The sequence below is a fragment of the Humulus lupulus genome, chromosome 4 (assembly GCF_963169125.1).
Source record: "Humulus lupulus chromosome 4, drHumLupu1.1, whole genome shotgun sequence".
Classification (NCBI taxonomy): Eukaryota; Viridiplantae; Streptophyta; class Magnoliopsida; order Rosales; family Cannabaceae; genus Humulus; species Humulus lupulus.
Window position 1 is genome coordinate 75,863,320 of NC_084796.1, and position 20,123 is coordinate 75,883,442.

General features: G+C 35.0%; 1 non-coding gene across 1 annotated transcript; it reads right to left on the minus strand.

The window, feature by feature from the left end:
• Positions 1-17,587: 17,587 nt before the first annotated feature.
• On the minus strand, positions 17,588-17,694 carry LOC133833384 (small nucleolar RNA R71). Its single transcript, XR_009892765.1, has one exon. It is a non-coding gene; the product is annotated as a small nucleolar RNA R71 (small nucleolar RNA).
• Between the last annotated feature and the right edge of the window lie 2,429 nt (positions 17,695-20,123).

Genomic DNA, 20,123 nt, shown 5'->3' on the forward strand with positions numbered 1-20,123 from the left:
TCAAAGACTTGCAAGACCAATCTATACCACAACCAAAATACTATAGAATCTCACTTCCCAAAGTGTTTGCTAAGCTTATGATGTTTAAGCTTATGATTTCCCAAACCCAGGTGTTTAACTCTCACACTCTCCTAGCACTTGCAGCTTCTGAACTTAGAGTAAAAGGTGAATAATGGCTGGGTACTAGGTCCTATTTATAGAGTTTGGGAATGAAAGTATCTTGATTTTACTTGAATAAAAATAATGGCTTTTTAGGTGAAAATCATTTGAATAATCGTTTAGCAGAGGCTGAAGACTCGTTCAAAAGATGCTGGACTGTTGAAGGAGTTTGAATGGCTGAAAGGAAATGAATTCAAAAGCGTTTGAAAACATACTGGAGGAGGCGATATATCGCCCCCTATAGGCGATATATCGCCTGGACCATTGTTCCCGAGGCGACCGTGCATCGATTCGTGTTTTCCGTATCTACGTGCTGCGATATATCGCCCCCTATAGCTGCGATATATCGGCACATGCTGAATATTTAAACACGAAATTACACATTTTTAGCTAAGTTTGAATGGAGTAAACAGCCTTGAATAAGCCCTCAACGTATTCAAAGCTGCTGACTGACCCTATAACATTCAAACTTTACTCCTTATTAAATTTAATCCTCAAAAATACTTAATTCTTAATCACCATTCATAACATGTGCTTAAAATCCTATTGGTTGATATCTAAACCTTATAGTATAATAAATATAATCCTTAATATCAGTCACATTAATCAAACCTTAGGTTATACTTAATATTCTTAAACTATAGATTAAACTTAGAAAATCTATAAGTACTACTATGAGTGTCCAAATAATTCACAGTCTGAACCAAAAATCCACAGTTACAAAGATAATGTTATAAATACTATCATACTATTATCTATCTTAGCTAAGTAAAGTTCTTGGACTCTACATGTATCTAGTCCACGAGTCACTTTTATTTATCCGTTTGTGTTAAAGCTTTCAGAGCAATTTCATAGAGTTTTTATACAAAATAATTGAATGTGTCCTCTAAAGACCGTCCTCCAGACTATTTACAGGCTTGGTACACCAAAATATCATCCCTTAATTTTAGAGAAGTTACAATGTATCAGTTTTGAATTTGAAATAAAAATTTGTACATTAAACTACAATTAATTGCATTAATTATAAATAAATATCCCTAAATAATAGGGTTGATTACACGATTTAAATTAAATCCCCGTGATTGTAGGGATTTTACAACTGCATCCACGCTTTTGAGCCTACTTCATGTATCGAGCTCAGCGTTACTCCAATGTAAACTGTCACGATTCCGAGACTACCCTTCGATAGAAGCCTTTGCCCTCGAGCTCACCTTACAAGCTCGGGTACGAATGATGTGGCGCCTTAACGCGACTGAATATTAGCGCAATTAGTCATGTCGACTACCCTTTACATATTTAATCTTCACACCTATGAGCTTACGTTTCAAGGATGCTTTTCATATCTTCAAATTTTAGGTGTAACACAACCCTAAACTACTAAAACATGATCTAAATTACATACATTAAAACGAGCCTAAAACTCACCCATCACCCTCTCATTTGACTTTAATGTTTGTGTTTTCATTGTATTTGATTCATTGAAAACACCATGCACGCAATTGTGATCACCTAGATATTTGTTATTTAGAGAATAAGGTCTACTTTTAGTCTCATTACGTTTCTAGAATTTTCTTGATTATTACTTGAGGTGAATCCAAGAAAACACACAATTAGAAAGAGAATATATTCTATCTTTCACTCATTTGAGCTTTTCAAGCATGCATATTTTTGTTTTGCCTATAGTCACCCCATTGTGAGTTTATAAGATGACATTTTCTTTGCTGAGCCACAATTTTAATATTAGCCTTTAATTGATTTTTCCTTATACATCCTTCACATCATAAACTAAAATGTAATTCTAATAACTTTTGTGATGAATATTGGCAATGAATGAAGAAAAAGAAATGAAAAGTCAATTATTAGTGGTGTTTCATTTTATTCTTCGAGAAAAGAAATTATATGTGAATAAAGGAACAACGAAGAAGAAGAGAAGATAATGAAAAACAAAAAAGTTTTGAAAAAATCAGTGGAAAAAAGAAGTAACAAAAGGTTTTGGAGATATTTAAAAAAATCATCAAAGGAAATAAATGTTTAATCAATTGCTAAAATAATGTACGTGTTTATAGTGTGAAATTGAACCAAAATGTATCTATTTCGTCGTACATTTACCTAAGCTATGCATTACAAGTTAAGTAAAATCATATTTATCATTTATTGTGTGTGGATTACATTAGTGGAGAATGATACAAAAAGTCGGCATAAGAAATAAAATTGATTTTGTTTCAGACAAGTTACTTTTGAAACCATGAATATATAAAATGATCCAAGTATGAGTAGCTAGGTGAGATCTTATGTGCGCACACACTCAAAGTGCATTGAATATGAGGTAATGTTAATGTTTGTGTTGAAATTCTAACTTTTAAGATATCCCAAATATTTTAAGAGATATTTAATATAAAAAAAAAAAGATGCTTTCAACTATAAAGTAACCCTAGTAGCTGCCAAGACTTCTCACTAAACCTTTGGTTTTCTCTCAGTTGGAGAACAACGGTGCCAACTTGTCTGTCGATAGTGCTTCGGCTGAGAGGAGATTCCCATGTAGCAAGACTCTTTTGATTGAGATGCTTCATTCATTACTTTTGGCATTCTCCTTCACACTCAATAATCCTCTCCCTTTAGTTCATCTTGGGTGCTCCTCCTTTGGCTTTGGCTCTAATGGGAGGTCATTGTTGAGATTGGTTAAGTGTTTAACACAAGGTAGTGGAAAACACTTAACAATTTCACATAATGGTGATGTTAAATTTGACTTTTTGTTGTAGGCATTTAAAAAAATTTGGGGGTTTAAAGTCATACATTGAGGTATCTAAGGATGCCCAAATTATTTTTGAAAGTATTTGGAGGTGTTTAACTTAGATTTTGAACATGTGGGATGGACCCAAAGGCGACGCAACGCTTGGGCTTAAAGCCATTAAGAAACAGTAACAGGCTTCGTATCACCAGTCACTAGACGAGGTGTTACATGGCATGTTTGTACAAGTTTCTTACAATCACGTGTTTTTGGATCCAAAATTCAATTTAAATACTCTAATTCTATTGGTTAATACTTATGACACTACCTACACTATAAATAAGGGTTATTAGAGTTGAAAACTTTTATCACACTTTTCAACTATCTCTCTCTCTCTCTCTCTCTAGCTTTCTAAGAACACTTATTTTCTCCAAGAAACTCACCAAGAATTGCTTGACTTGTGTGAGTTTCAAAGGCTTGATTAATTCCACATCTCATTCCATTGTTGGGAAGCTTAAATCAACTTTGGGAAGGCTTGAAATAGAGATTTTTGATAGCGATATTCCTCGTGTATAAGCTTTGTGATGTTCCCCAAGTTTTAAGACTAAATTGTTCAATTTAAAAGTTGTATCTTTCTAAAACCCTAACTTTTTAAGATAGACTATTTTGATTTCATTTTTTAGTTTCCCACTATATTATGTGATTTTATCTTTGATAGTTCTTTGTGAGGATTACATTTATCTAGGAGGTGTAATTTCACTCTTCATTTTACTTCATTTTCTAGATTTTACTTTAATCTTTGAATTTTCAACATTTTCCTTCATACTATACATGTTATTCTTGATAAGTCTCTAGGGTTTGTATTATTGAGTTTGTTCTTATAATTCATTGTTGATTTAGAATGTGTAAGCCATAAATTTCCAACAGCCCTTGCATGTAGTGGCTTCCCGGTTTGGAATGTGACTTCGATAAGCTCTAGAACTGGTGTTCGGACCTTGCGATGGTGGGCTTTCATTTCGACTTTGGGGTGTTGCATGGGTGGCCTCAATGTGGGTTCGCTAGTCTCAATTTCACAGTGGTCTTCTAGGTGTTGTCGAAGTTGGGTCTCGGCTTGTTGATGGAATGCTATTGAGCCATGTTGAAGCTTTGTTTTGGATGGAAAGTTGTTGTTTTGGGTTTTTTTTAGTCTACTATTGTTTTCTAGTTGTTTGGTTATGTTTGAGTATTATTGTTTGTGTTGTTTCGGTAAATATGGTGTTTTATCACCTTGTCCTTCGAGAACCTTGGCCTTTGCCTGTTTTGTATGGTCGATCCTCTAGTTTAGTTTGCATTTCGGTGGTGTCGCTCATTCAGTTTAGAGGACAAATACTTTATTGCAAGATCTTTTAAGGGCATAACAGCTTTTATGTTTCTAGAAGGGGTTTATGATCTAGTCCTTTGATGGTTATTTCCGATTTCGTGTCTGTCTTTTATCAGGGTTTTTCTTTATTTGTGGATTGATTTGCTTTATTAATGTATTTGTCTTGGTTAGCCTTTATTATGTTCATCTCCTTTGCGAGATCTATGTGGATCCTTGAGTATTACCTGACCTGTAGGACTATGGTCTATTTTAACTAGATGATAAATATTCATTTCCCTTAAAAGAAATTATATACATATATATATTGAGCTATAACATTTCAATATTTTTTTTACTTTAACCTAACATTTATTATATATTTTTTTATATAATATATTGAAAAAATATTATTTCAACCCATATTTTTTTTCCCAAATAAGCGATCGGCTCCTGTATTTTGTTAAATGATAATTCGGACCCTGTGTTTCACAAAATAGATCGAAATAGTGCCCTAGATCCGATTTTTTTTTGTTTAAATATTTTTAATTATAAGATCAATTTTTGGGACGTTAGAGATAAAATGAGTTCTCAGTAGTGGAGAAGGTGGTCGAGGAGCTAAGAATGAAATATTATAGTTGAAAATATTTTGACTAAAATTGGGTCTAGGGTACTATTTCGATCTATTTTATAAAAATAGGATCTGAATTATCATTTAACAAAGCAAAGTAGCTAATCGCGTATTCGAGAAAAACACAGGAGCCACATTGGTATTTTCCCATGTATATTTATTGGAAAAAAATTCTTATATCAATTTTCATAATTTTGTTACAAAGAAACAATTACAATTTAAAATGATTGACCCAATCAAAACTCTATAGGATATGCATGTTATAGGATCTTTGTTAATTTTAATGTAATTTACATATTATCAAACAAACATGTAAATTCTTAGAACATACTCCTGTAAAATTGATATAAAACAGAGTAAAGTATAGAAACTTACATTTACGTAGTGGAACTGGAACAACTCCTTCCTTTAATCGCTCTAACCCTTGATTCCTTCCTGTAGCAGAGTACTATCAAGAGATTGAACTAGATTAGCAACACAGTCTTCCTCACCAATCCTTTGATCAACCTAGAACTAGTGTGGGCTGGTTCTCAACACATGAGACAGAGATCTAGAAGAGAAGAAGAAGAGAGTGAGTGGCCAAGAAAGGATTAGTTCATCGTGACTCCACTATAGACTCGAAGTTGAACTCTTGAATTCATCGAACGTATTTTCCAAACCACAAATACGCTATCCATTGTTATAGCCATTACACTCAGTCAATCCTCTATCGATAACTTACTAACGAGCTAGGTGCAAATTACTGTTTTACCCCTCATCAGTATTTTATCCTTAATTCCCAGTAAGTTTCTTATAAATGATATTTTTGTGAACTTAATCACAGAAATTAGATCTCAATAATTTAACATTTTGAACAACAAAATTAAGGAAATCATCTTTTCACTTCTCATACAGAAGTTATAGATTTCATATCTATGAATAATACTCCCATAGGGTAGACCGTAGGGTAAGTTGGTAACAAACAAGTCAAAAGATTTAAATAATATAGTTGGCAGAATATTATCACTCAGAATTAAGATCAACTTGACCTATGGTCAACGTTGTGACATTGATTAGATTCGATAACAACAATACTTATTTATCTATCAATAATCAATATCGGTCCTAGTCTGATGTAACCAATTACATTTGATCTTTTCTCCTTCTTCAATGCCTTGGACAAGATATGACACCCCGAATGTGTAAGTAGATAATATCGTAGATTTCCTAATTAGAGAAAAATCCAATGACTGGTCTAATCTTAGGTCTCATTCTTTTAAACATATAATTATAACCATTATCCATTGTGACCTAATCACTATAATTGTAACCATCCATATGTTTGGGATCTTATGAATGTTTGTGTGGACACCGAAATTCCACACCAATTAAAGACCACAACCCGTGTCCATTGCCCCTGGATGGTCACGGGAGAGTATGTTTCACACAAGTCTTCACCTCCATGCAAGTCCATCCTCTTGCATATCTTGGCCCAAGGCATTCACCCTCGCGCATATAGGAGCCTTGCGAGATCATGATAGCATCAAGGGTCTTGCTATGCGAGGCCAAGGGGTACGCTGAAGGGTCATGCGAGTGCGCATCGAGGGAGCTTATGGACCTCACACCGAGATGCAAGGCACCTGCGCCTATGCCACCGAGGAGCTAAGAGCCTCATAAGACCTCCTCCGCGCACGCCAGGGTCCTGAAGGCCTGAAGGTCTTGTTATGCGAGGCCCAACATGCCTAGACACAGAGTACATCCCCGCGCCCACATGCCGCATGAAGGAACAAAGGCCTCGCTAGGCCTCCTCAGTGCACGAGGCAAGTCATTCACTAAGGGCTCCTCACGCAACCCCGCCATCACTAGTAGAGACACTTGCTAGCCTATGCACTAAGCGTGTCTCACGGGCTACTGACCTCACTATGGTATTTGTATGCAAGGCCATGTTCCTTACTTTCCTCACGAACCCCCTGGGAGGAAGACCTCCAACATTGTGATGAGATGTGCCTCGCTATGCGAGGCGCTACATGCCTAGATGTTGAGATGTCGGGGTGCACATCAATCGCTAGGGACGGCCTCGCTATACGTGGCCTAATACATGTAAAAGGCACGCTTGATGAGAGGCACCTTGTTATGTGAGGCGTTGCATGCGAAGATGCCAAAATGTCGAGGGGCACCATGACTTTCTGCACCACTACTACCTATGCACCACACTGACAATGTACCCATGTTAGACAAATTCATTCACGATAATGTGATTGACACATTGAAAGAGATGCCTCAATTTTCTTTAGGGAAAGTGGGAGATTGTTGGGAATAATGCCCTTAAAGAAATTATAGTTGACAAATGTTTTAAATGAAATAAAAAATTGAACTGAATTATTATACACATATAGACTATGTCCGATATTATGTTGATAATATTAAGTAAATATCAGAAAATTCCAAAGTTTGTCTATGTGATCGTAATCTCATATTGGTATGAGAGGATCGAGATTAAGATAATAAACTTGAAACAGTTCGTAGTAAAATAAAGTTATGGAATCTTTAGATTAACTATTGCTAGTACAGTTTGCTAGTATTATGAATACAAGTGACCTAGATCCGGGTCACTAGTGTAGTAGGACACTTTAGTGGAGGTACTTTGCATGCTGAGAGTATGTAGAACTGGACCAGGTGTGATTTGTTAAAACTTGTTTAAACACTGTTTCATAGTATTAATCAAACATATCAAATGATGATCATATACACGATTATCTTAATCCTGAGGTTACTGTGAACTCCTATATATGTCATCTGATCCTTTGATTCATGCGTTAAGGTTTGTCAGAATGATCAGGTTAAGAACAATTGTCTTGGGGACTCAATGATATATATGGCTGCGGGCATAATTTAACAGATATGGAATGTATACCCTCTTATAGATTGAATAATGGTTCCCTATTGGGTTGACTTTCGAAACTGAAAAGGTTATGAGCGCTCATGTCGCAAACTTGTTGTGACACAACCTTCACTAGTAAAGTCAATGGTACACTAGGAACAAAATATAGTTAAAAGGATAAAACGGTAATTTTATTCCCTTTTAATTATGAACCATTAATAGAGGACTAACGTTGTATGTAATGATTATATTACTTGGCACGTTATTCTTTAATAAATTACTTTGTAAATATATGTTTATAATTATCAAGAGTTCATTCTCATATTTATTGGAGGTTGATATTATAGGTTCATAAGTCCCCAGGGTGGCTCTATCAACAATATATCAAGGCAAGAGTTGATACAAGGGTAAAACTGTAATTTAGAAATTTGAGAAGAATTTTATTCTTCGAGTCAAATATACAATTATATGATAATTGAGGTTGAATAATTAATTTGGAATTAATTATTAAATTTTTGAAAATATATTTATTTTTTTAAATATAGAAATTCGAAATATATATAAATAAATTAATTAATTTTGGAAATTAATTATTTTATTTGAGTGGGGGAAAATAAAATTAGTAAGTCAAAATAGTATTTTGATTTATTGAATTTTAAGAAGATGATGATAATGATGATCATCAATTTTGAATTTTGAATTTAAAATTTAAAATTTAAATTTTGAAATATAGTTGTGATATTTTCCTTAAAAAGATGATACCATATTTTCTCGGAAGGATTAATTTTAATTAAATAAATTAATAAAAGAAAAATGCAATATCCCTGAAAAGGGAATACCGCTACATGCATGACACAGTCTAGGGATTGTGCCATGTGTGTAAGACAGTGCATATAAAGTATCAATATTGTTTTTATTTTATTTATTTAATTAATTAATAATTTGAAAATAGATTTTTTCAAATTTGGTAAGTTAGATATTACCTAAATCAATTACTATAATCATTATTATATTATTATATTGCTATTGTTAGGAGGAATAATAAGGTAATATATAATCTCACATATATGTTATGTAATAAAAAAGAAAACAAGTAAGGATTCAGAAAAAGTTTTAGAATTTATCAGACAAGAAATTGTCATCTTCTTTTTTCTTTCTAACCTTTCTCAAGCCATAATCCAGGTTCTCATGTGTTGAGGTATATTTGTGATTTCTAAATTACAAGTCATTGTTCTCTACATACCCACACACATCTTGAGGTGTATAGAACACTCCGGAAGATCATGGTTTGAGTACTCAAAGGATTGGATAGGAAGATCGTTATATATACGAAAAGACTCAAGGACACTTGATAGGCTTCAAGAGGTAAATGTTTTTGTTCTTGAATATTTTGTATACATGTGCATATATATATATAAGTATGTGTATAATTATATATATGTTGCATGATTAATGATATTGCATATTAATGTTTCATGTCTGCATGTTTTCTTGAACATATAAACTGTTTATATGAGAGATACAAAAATTTTGTGTTATTAAAAACTAGGCTCACCACGCCATTTTCATTGTGTACTCTGATTGTTTTTCCAACAGTTAAGTGGATCCAATAGCAGGGCAAGGTGCAATTGTTTCGTTGTTACACTCAAAGGAGTTGCGTACAAGTGGTTCTAGAGGTTAAGGCCAAGAACTATCAGGTCATGGCAAAAGTTCTCTGGCGAAATCAAGCTTAAATCTGTTTACGTACTTTTATCTATTACTTTATGCATATATTATGAGATTAATTTAAATGGATGTCTAAGTAGTCTTTAATGAATGGCTGACATGATAAAACTGTTTGAAGATCTCGACCAGAAAGATTCAGTTGTGATTCTTATTCTCAATATTGATAACATTCTGATCATCAGGAATGATGTAGAGAAATTATCAATATAAAAGAAATGGTTAGCTAAACATTTCTATATATTAGATTTGGAAAAGTGAAGAATGTTTGATACATTCCAGTCTATAGATATTGAAAGAACAATATTTTGGCACTGTCTCAAGCCACTTATATAGAAGATGCTTAAATACTTTAGTTTACAAAATTCCAAGAAAGGCTTTTTTCCTTCCCGGTCAGGAAGATGTATTATCTAAATAATAATGTCAATTTATTATTTTACTAGAAAAAGACATGATACAGTATTCCTACAACTCAATGATGGGCTGTTTAATGTATCAAATGTTATGTCTTCGAATTAACATTTGTTAAATGGTGGGAATAGTCAGCAGTTGTCAATTCAATCATGGATTGCATCATTGAATAATTATAATGACTTAATTTTTTAGTATCTTGAATATAATGGAGATTATATGTGTGTGTGTATTTAGGCACTAACCTAAAATCCCAAAGGATGAACTGATTTTAAACCAGATAGAAATCTTCCAAGATCGCTATCAGAATCAGTTTCCATAAGTGTGGAGGAAACACATTAATCTGGAAATGTATTGGACATTTCAAAATTGTATGTTTCACCATAGATGCCAAAATGTAACAGCTACGAGCAGATAAATAGGTTATTTGATTTAGTTGAGTTCTTTGCCATTCTAGAAAAAGTTTTCAGACTTGAATAAACTACTAGTATCTCATTGCAAAAGTAATGGAGATATAACTATTCTAGAAGAACTAGAAATCATGCGAGGGTAAAGCACGTGAAATGAAGTATCATTTAATTCAAGATAATTTTACATGATTGATGTAATGATCTTGAAGATAGCTTCAAAACAGTTTCTTGCAAAACTGTTTACAATGACTTTATTAGACAAATTCGTTCAAGATAATGTGATTGACACATTGAGAGAGATGTCTCAATTTGCTATAGGGCTAGTGGGAGATTGTTGGGAATAATGTCCTTAAAGCAATTGTAGTATTTAAATGGAATAAATAATTGAATTGAATTATTATATATAGACTATGTCTGATATTATGTTGATAATATTAAGTAAATATCAGAAAATTCCAAAGTTTATCTATGTGATCTTAATCTTATATTTGTATGAGAGGATCGAGATTAAGATAATAAACTTAAAACAGCTCGTAGTAAAATAAAGTTATGGAATCTTTAGATTAATTACTGCTAGTACGATTCGCTAGTATTATGAATACAAGTGACCTAGATTAGAGTCACTAGTTTAGTAGGACACTTTAGTGAAGGTACTTTATATATAGTGATTATAGATTTGGACCAGATGTGATTTGTTAATACTTGTTTAAACACCATTTCATAGTATTAATCAAACACATCAAATGATAATCATATACACGAATATATGAATCCTGAGATTACTATGAACATGTATATATGTCATCTAATCCTTTGATTCACGCATTAAGGTTTGTTAGAATGATCAGGCTAAGAACAATTGTTTTGGGGACTCAATGATATATATATGGCTGGAGACATAGTTTAACACATATGGAATCTATACCTTCTTATAGATTGAATAATGGTTCCCTATTGGGTTGACTTTTGAAACTGAAAAAGTTATGAGTACTCACGTCGCAAACTTGTTGTGACACTACCTTTACTAGTAAAGTCAATGGCACACTAGGAACAAGATATAGTTAAAAGAGTAAAACGGTAATTTTATTCCCTTTTAATTATGAACCATTAATAGAAGACTAACATTGTATGTAATGATTATATCAATGAACATGTTATTCTTTAATAAAGTACTTTGTAAATATATATCTATAATTATCAAGAGTTCAATCTCATATTTATAGTGTAGTAATCAAGAGATTAATAAATATGATTATTTAATCAAAAAGCTTTGATTAATAATCTAATATTAATTGGAGCTTGATATTATAGGACCATAAGTCCCCAGGGTGGCTCTATCAACACTATATTAAGGTAAGAGTTGATACAAGAGTAAAACTGTAATTTGGAAATTTGAGAAGAATTTTATTCTTCGAGACAAATATACAATTATATGATAATTGAGGTTGAATAATTAATTTGGAATTAATTATTAAAGTTTCTAAAATATATTTATTTATTTAAATATAGAAATTCAAAATATATATAAATAAATAAATAAATTTTTGAAATTAATTATTTTATTTGAGTGGTAGAAAATAAAATTGGTAAGTCAAAATCATTTTTTGATTTATTAAATTTTAAAAAGATGATGATAATGATGATCATCAATTTTGAATTTTGAAATATAGTTGTGATATTTTCGTTAAAAAGACGATATCATATTTTGTGGGAATGATTGATTTTAATTAAATAAATAAAAAAATGCAATATCCCTGAAAAAAGAATATTGCTACACGCATGACACAGTCCAGGGATTGTGCCATGCATGTAAGAGAGTGTAGATAAAGTATCAGTATTGTTTTTTATTTTATTTGTTTAATTAATTAATAATTTGAAAATATATATTTTCAAATTTGGTAAGTTAGATATTACTTAAATCAATTCCTATCATCATTGTGATATTATTATTATTATATTACTATTATTATGAATAATAATAAGGTAATATATAATCTCTACATATATATTATGTAATAAAAAAGAAAACAAGGAAGTAAAGATTCAGAAAAAGTTTCAAAATTTGTCAGACAAGAAACTGTCATATTCTTTTTTCTTTCTAACATTTCTCGAGCCACAATCCAAGTTCTCATGTGTTGAGATATACTTGTGATTTTTAAATTACAAGCCCTTGTTCTCTATGTGCCTACACATATCTTGAGGTGTAAAGAACACTCCTGAAGATCGTGGTTTGAGAACTCAATGTGTTGGATAGGAAAATCGTTATATATACTAAAAAAACTCAAGGACACTTGATAGGCTTCAAGAGGTAAATGTTTCTGTTCTTGAATATTTTGTATACATGTGCATATATATATATAAGTATGTGTATAATTATATATATGTTGCATGATTAATGATATTGCATATTAATGTTTCCTATCTGGATATTTTCTTGAACATATAAACTGTTTATATGAGAGATGGAAAATTTTTGTGTTTTTAAAAACTGGGCCCACCACGCCATTTTCGTTGTGCACTCTGATTGTTTTTCCAACAGTTAAGTGGATCCAATAGTAGGGCAAGGTGCAATTGTTTCGTTGTTACACTCAAAGGAGTTGCGTACAAATGGTTCTAGAGGTTAAGGCCAAGAACTATCAGGTCATGGCAAAAGTTCTCTGGAGAAAATCTTCAGTTGCACCACTCGGTCCATGATTACGTTATGTCGAGTACCAACCTCGCTAACATAAAACAAGGAAAAAGTGAATGTTTGAAGAGCTATATCCATAGATTCAATATGAAAACAACTAAGGTGGGAAATTCAACTAAAGATGAGCTCAAGATGACTATCTCAACTGGAGTTCATCCAGGGGCAAGTTATGGGATAACATGCTAAAAGAGAGGTTACAGACTTATATGACTTTTTAGAAAGAGCATGAAAGTATACACGTGTGGAAGAGGGCTATGAGAACTTGCATGCTGGAGGAAGCAAACCTCCCTCCAATCCCCATTCTACCAATATGTCTGGAGACTCCACGTAGAAGAGATGATTATGGTAGAGAATTCGCTGATCAAGTTGAAGATTGGAAAAGGTCTACAAGAAGAATTCAAGAAGAAGATAGCGAAATTTGTCTAGGATAGCCTCCGATAAGATTCCCTTTATTTTTGTTGCTTGCGAACCAAAGAAGTTACCTCAACTAGCCTCCATAAAGTAGTAGTAGTTTTTCTTTATTTGAGTTATTTAGTAGATGTAATTTATCTTTGTAGGGTCCAAAGAGGTCACCTAGATGACCCTAGGATGTAACATGGCAATGACATTGATTCTACCCTTGCACATTGCCTACTATCACTAATTTCAAGCACCTATCTTATATATTACATCTCTCATCTCCAAGGACACTTATGTGACTCACATACTACCATTGTCAATTGAAATTGTCAAAGTGTACATGAAGGAATGAAAAACAAAGTGCTTGGCAAGATGGATCCCATCAACCACTTTGGAGGTATTATACCCAACCTCACTAGGCATCTGGCCTTGTGCAGAATAGGTGCCTAGAATCATGAGCTTCAACAGGCACCTAGCCATGTACGAAGTAGGTGCCTAGCCTAGAAAGCCTCAATAGGTGTCTGGCCATGTACAAAACAGGTGCCTAGCCTCGTGATATATATATATCTATATATATAATACTTATAATATACATATGTATATAGATATATACATGAGCGGTGAACCTTATAAGATACCATTTGAATTTATAAGGACTGACTACCCTTATAGAGGCTAAGAAAGTCAAAAGGCCCCTCAAAAGTGACTTCCTCACAAACACACCCACCCTACAAAGGGACCGGGTCGTAGAAGACAAAAGGGGAGCCCAAAGAGAACCCTATGTCTAGATCGATCAAGTTGCCTAATCCAGGGAAAAAGGGACCTAAAGGAGGTCTTTGCAAATAACTCCATCGCAATTAATAAAAGGGCCTTGAAAATAGGTGCTTGTGAGACTTCACAAGTACCATCTCCCTATAGAGGTTGCAAGCCAAGGGGTGATCACATCAAGGACCAAAAAGGGTCTTCATAATAAGAACACGCTTGCAAAAAGGGTCTCAAAGAAGACACTTGCAAAAAGGGTCTTGAAGAAGACGCTTGCAAAAATAGTACTATGCATAATAACGAGAATGATGCTTCTCGATCCAAAATAAAAAGTCAAAAGCACGCACATGACGAATATAAAAAAAAAGGATGGGTGATACCCAAAGGATCAACACATCCTTAAAATAAACCAACGTGCATACATAAGAGGAGCTCAAACGCTTATCCAATAAGCATGAAGCACAAGCAAGACACCAAGTGTGTTTCTTCAACGAGCAATACCTGGTAGACTTCACGGTCGAGTTGACATGTTGCTCTGATAGTGCAGAAGAAGCCAACAAATGAAAAAACCACAAGATAGAGTAGCACTCTTCACTCTGAAATATGACAAGTGATGGATACGAGCAAACCACCCAGGGAAACATCTTAGGAGCACCACACAAGGGCTCAACTTGTCTAGACGATACTTCTTGGGCCCCTTAGATAGTGTGCCTCAAGCTCCTTCGTATGGGCCACTATTTTGTACACCAATGACACATGTGGGATCTGTACAAAGGAATGATTCACATTAATTAAACTTCAAACGAGTCATGAGGATCACCACTTATGAAGTATGTTTTTCTATTTTTCATGAACAAAGAAACACACTTATACCTTGCATGTCATAAATATGGCACAAAATAGTCTACAAGAACACCTAAAGGCCCTCTCATAGACTAGAGGGCAACTGTGGATGCCAAAATTCCACACCAAGTAAAGACCACAACTCATGTCCAAAACTCCTGGATGGTCACGTGAGAGCATGTTTCACACAAGTCTTCACCTCCATGCAAGGCCATCCTCTTGCATATCTCATCCCCAAGGCATTCACCCTTGCGCATACATGCGCCTTGCGAGATCGTGGTAGCATCAAGGGTCTCACTATGCGAGGCCTGCGTGTACGCTGAAGGGTCACGCAAGTGCGCGCCAAGGAAGTTTACTGACATCGCATTGAGATGCAAGGCACTCGGGCCTATTCCACCGAGGATCTAAGAGCCTCACTAGACCTCCTCCACGAACGCCGATGTCTTGAAGGCATGATGGTCTCGTTATGTGAGGCACAACACGCCTAGATGCAGCGTACGTTCCTACGCCCACATGTCGCATGAAGGAACAAGGGCCTCACTAGGCCTCCTCCATGCACGAGGTGAGATGTTCATTAAGGGCGCCTAATGCAACCCTGCCCTTGCTAGGTGAGACACTCGCTACCCTATGCTCTAAGCGTGTCTCGCGGGCTTGCAGCCTCATTATGTTAGATGTAGGCAAGGCCATGTGCCTTATTTGCCTCACGAACCCCCTGGGAAGAAGACATCCAACCTCGTAATACATGTCAAAGGCACAAGGCCTGCATGATGAGAGGCGCCTCGCTATATGAGGCGCAACATGCCTAGTTGCTAAGATGTCAAGGTCCACATCAATCGTGAGGGACGATCTCACTATGCAATGCCTAATACATGTCAAAGGCATGCGTGATGAGAGGAGCCTTTCTATGTGAGGTGCTGCATGCCAAGATGCCGAGGTGAAAATCAAACACGATGGAGGGCCTCGCTATGCGACGCTCGGTTAACCAAAACCCTATGCCATGAGGCCTCATTGTGGAGGTTTCATAAAGGATACCCATTCTATGTTAATGAAGAACCCACGTGTTCTCCAACATTTATTAGAATGTAAGGAAGCTTGGAGAAAAGGTGTATCTCGAAAATATGAGAACAACCATCGTGTACAAGGTACGTATACGGGTACGGGAAGTACGACCCTGAGGATGGCAGAGGAGTGACTCTGGCATCTGTATTAGACAAGTAGTGGAGGTACGAGATAGTACAAATACTAAGCACAGCACCACTACCACCTACATTCCTCTAATGGTGTAGAATTATAGTTGAGTAGAATGAATCAATTTCATTAAAATATATATATGTTTGCATGAATAAAACATGTGCCTTCCATATTTTCTTTCTGATTCTAATTCCTCAATTTTGTTTATTTAGTGTTTAAAAAATGTTGTTTTTCAAAGTTACATTATTTAAAGGTTTATTATTTCTAATTTACAAGTCTTTCTTTCTACTAGTATTTTACCTCTCTGTGGATACGACAAGCCCGATTACTATAGCGACCGCTTAGGAGTTTATTCGGCGATATCAATTTTTAGCGTCGTTGCCGGGGAGGTAATTCTACAATTAAAGGTTTGCATAGTAAACTAATTTTTTTTATTTTATTAAAAAAAAAGTAGTAAAATTGTTTTAATTTCTCTTTTAATTTTTTGTTCCTTAGTAATTTTTATTTTTAGTTTTTTTTATTCATTCATTCATTTTTTTTTTTTGTTATTATTTTATTTTATTTATTTTACTTTTAGGTTTAGAATTTTATTTTCTAGATTTAGGTTTTTCATGAAAAAAAAAAGGGCATAAACTTTTGAATCATAAAATTTTAAAGCATAAAAAACAAAGTATTGAGAACATTTGTGTAATTTTGGAAATCAATAAACACAAAACTTGTTCTGTCTTAGAAAAATTGCTTCTTAAATAAGGTATGTGTTAGCGTTACCCTCCAACATTTTCTAAGAACCTCGGGGAGTACTAGAAAAGCTCTTGGGCCTAAAGTGATACCTTGGCAACCTTCCCAATTGGCCTGGGAACATTTTTGGTGTATACTTATTACACTATTACACACTTACGCTTATAATACTTACAACAGAAAAAAAAAATTATGCCACGAAATAGAGACGCGCAAGGGAGATTCATGAGACAACAAGTAGAAGCTTTAGAAAACTCTCCTAGTTTGTCGTTTTCTTCCATTCATTCAAATTCACCCGATTCACCGAGACTTCTTGAACCACCCACGATGGCTCATCAAGATGAAGTCCAACCAAGAACGCTATAGGATTATTTACATCCTATGCGTACAACCACACCTTCATGCATAATGTATCCCAAAAATATGCCAAATTTTGATTTCAAACTCGGCATGATTAATGTCTTACCAACTTTCCATTGATTGGAAAATGAGAGTCTGTATGTTCATATACGAGAATTCGAAGAGGTGGTGGCTACATTCAACAACCGAGCTGATGTCAACAACATTGTGAGATTAAAATTTTTTCCTTTCTCTCTCAAAGGAAAAGCAAAAAGCTTGTTGTATTCCTTAAGGCCTAGATCTATCAGAACATGGGACGAAATGACAAAAGCATTCTTCGCCAAATATTTTCCGCCCCATAAGACTAGCAGCCTTAAGAGGAAAATCTCTACCTTCATCCAGAAAGACCATGAAACTTTCCATCAGGTTTGGGAGAGGTTTAGAGATTTGATAAATCAATGCCCACATCATGGATATGAAAGTTGGCGTTTGATCAGCTATTTCTATGACGGTCTCATAACCGGACAAAGACAATTCGTACAAATGATGTGCAATGGAGAATTCCTTCAAAAAGATCTCAATGAAGCTTTCGAGTACCTTGACAATCTCGCTAAAAATTCCTACACATGGAATGGACCGAGTCTTATGGACAAGCCACAATCAACCGAAATCTACCGATTGAGGGAAGATGACAACGTCAATAGCCAAATTGAATCATTGAGACAACAATTCAAGGCTTTCAAAACTCAAGAAGGTAAATCAATCCACATGGCCGCAAAGGTAGAGATACGAGATCCATGCTTCATCTCTGGAGGGACGAAACATCAACCACAAGAGTGCCTAGCTCTTAGTAAGTTAAGAGGAGGAAATGAGGAACAATGCAATGCTTTATGGGATTACAAGAAGCCTTATAACCTTTTCTCAAACACTTACAATCCCGGTTGGCGCAACCATCCAAATTTCAGGTGGAAGGATTCAAACCAAGCATTTGGGAGCCAACGAAGACCTAAGCAACAATAACCACCAAAAGCATACATTGCCCTCAAAATAACATTCAGTCAAGTAATCTCTTGAGAATACTTTACAAAGGCATGCGCAAAAACAAATAGCCTCAACTGAAGAGCTAAAATCTTGTTTCACACAAATGGTAGAGGAAATGAAAGACATAAAAATCCAAATGACAAAGCTAAACACTACTTTGGCAATTCAAGAGCATGGTTGACTTCCTGCTCAACCTCTAATCCACCAAAAAGGGCATCACATGGCACAAACCTCCTCCTCTACAGATACAAATTTCAAAGAGGTTAATGACATCTCTACTCGAAGTGGTCAAAGTACGGTTTCACCGTTAACTAAGACAACGAGTACGTTAATGCCCGCTCCAGATAATGATGAGCCAATAAGCATTCCAGTAAAGGCACCCTTTCCTCAAGATTTGAAATCCATTGGAAAGGTACTGGAAAATCATGGTGATATCCTAGACCTTTTAACACAAGTGAAAATCAGCTTGCCATTGTTGCACGTGATCAAACAAGTGTCAGCTTATGCCAAGGTTATCAAGGATTTGTGCACTGTTAAAAGAAAGCACCATGTTTCAAGAAAATTGCATTCTTGGCAGAACAAGCTAGCATGGTAATTGACTGCAATACACCGCCTAAGTACAAAGATCCTGGTTGTCCCACCATCTCATGCCAAATTAGGGAACAAGAATTTGGTCAAGCCCTTCTAGACTTAGGAACAAGTGTAAATCTCATGACATATTTCAATATACTTGTAATTAGGTCTAGGAGAACTCAAGCCCACATTTGTGGTGCTACAACTGGCCGATCGATCAATCAAGAAACCTCAGGGAATAGTAGAAGAAGTTCTTATTGGAATTGAAAAATTCTATTACCTTGTTGATTTTCTCACCTTGGACACTCAATCTGAAGTGAGTATAGAGTCCAAAATTCTCATCATTCTCGGTAGACCTTCCTTCACAATAGCAAATGCACTCATTAACTGTAGGAATGGTCTCATGAAAATCTCTTTCGGGAACATGACCCTAGAGGTGAATCTTTTCCACATTGGAAAACAACCACCTGAAAACGATGAGTGTTTCCAATCATATCTTATCGATACACTTATTTCAGAAGAGTTCGAATCAAAATACATGTCTAATCATTTTAATCACCTCTTCCAAATTTCATAAAGTTATGAGCCCAATGAGTCTAAAATTAACCCTGAAATCTTCAAACACTCACAAGCTAGAAGAACCATGTTTTGGAATCCAATCTTTGAGGAACTCTCTCAAGATTGAGAAACGCCAAAACCCTCCATTGACAAAGTTCCTCAACCAAAGTTGGCCCAACTTCCCGAGGGTCTTAAGCATGTTTTCCTGGGAGCTGACAATAATTTTCCTGTCATAATATCTTCCAAGGTCAATGCCACACAAGAGCACCAACTCATCAATGTGTTGCAAGAACAAAGAGGTGCATTAGGATGGATGATAGCTGACATCAAAGGTATTAGTCCTCTAATTTACTCCCATCACATTCAATTGGAAGACGAGCTTGTACCACGTCGTGATCCTCAAAGAAGATTAAACCCAACAATGAAGGAAGTAGTTAAGATTAAAGTCTTGAAACTTCTTGATTCTAGAATAATCTATCCTATTGCTGACAGTAAATGGGTTAGCCCAACTCAAGTTGTTCCCAAGAAATCAAGAGTAACAGTGGTACAAAATGAAAAAGGGGAACTTGTGCCTACCAAGGTCACAATTGGGTGATGCATGTGCTTTGATTATAGAAAATTAAATGCAGCCACCCGCAAAGACCATTTTCCACTTCCATTCATCAATCAAATATTGGAACGTGTGGCGAGTCATCCTTTCTATACTTTTCTCGATGGTTATTCAAGGTATTAC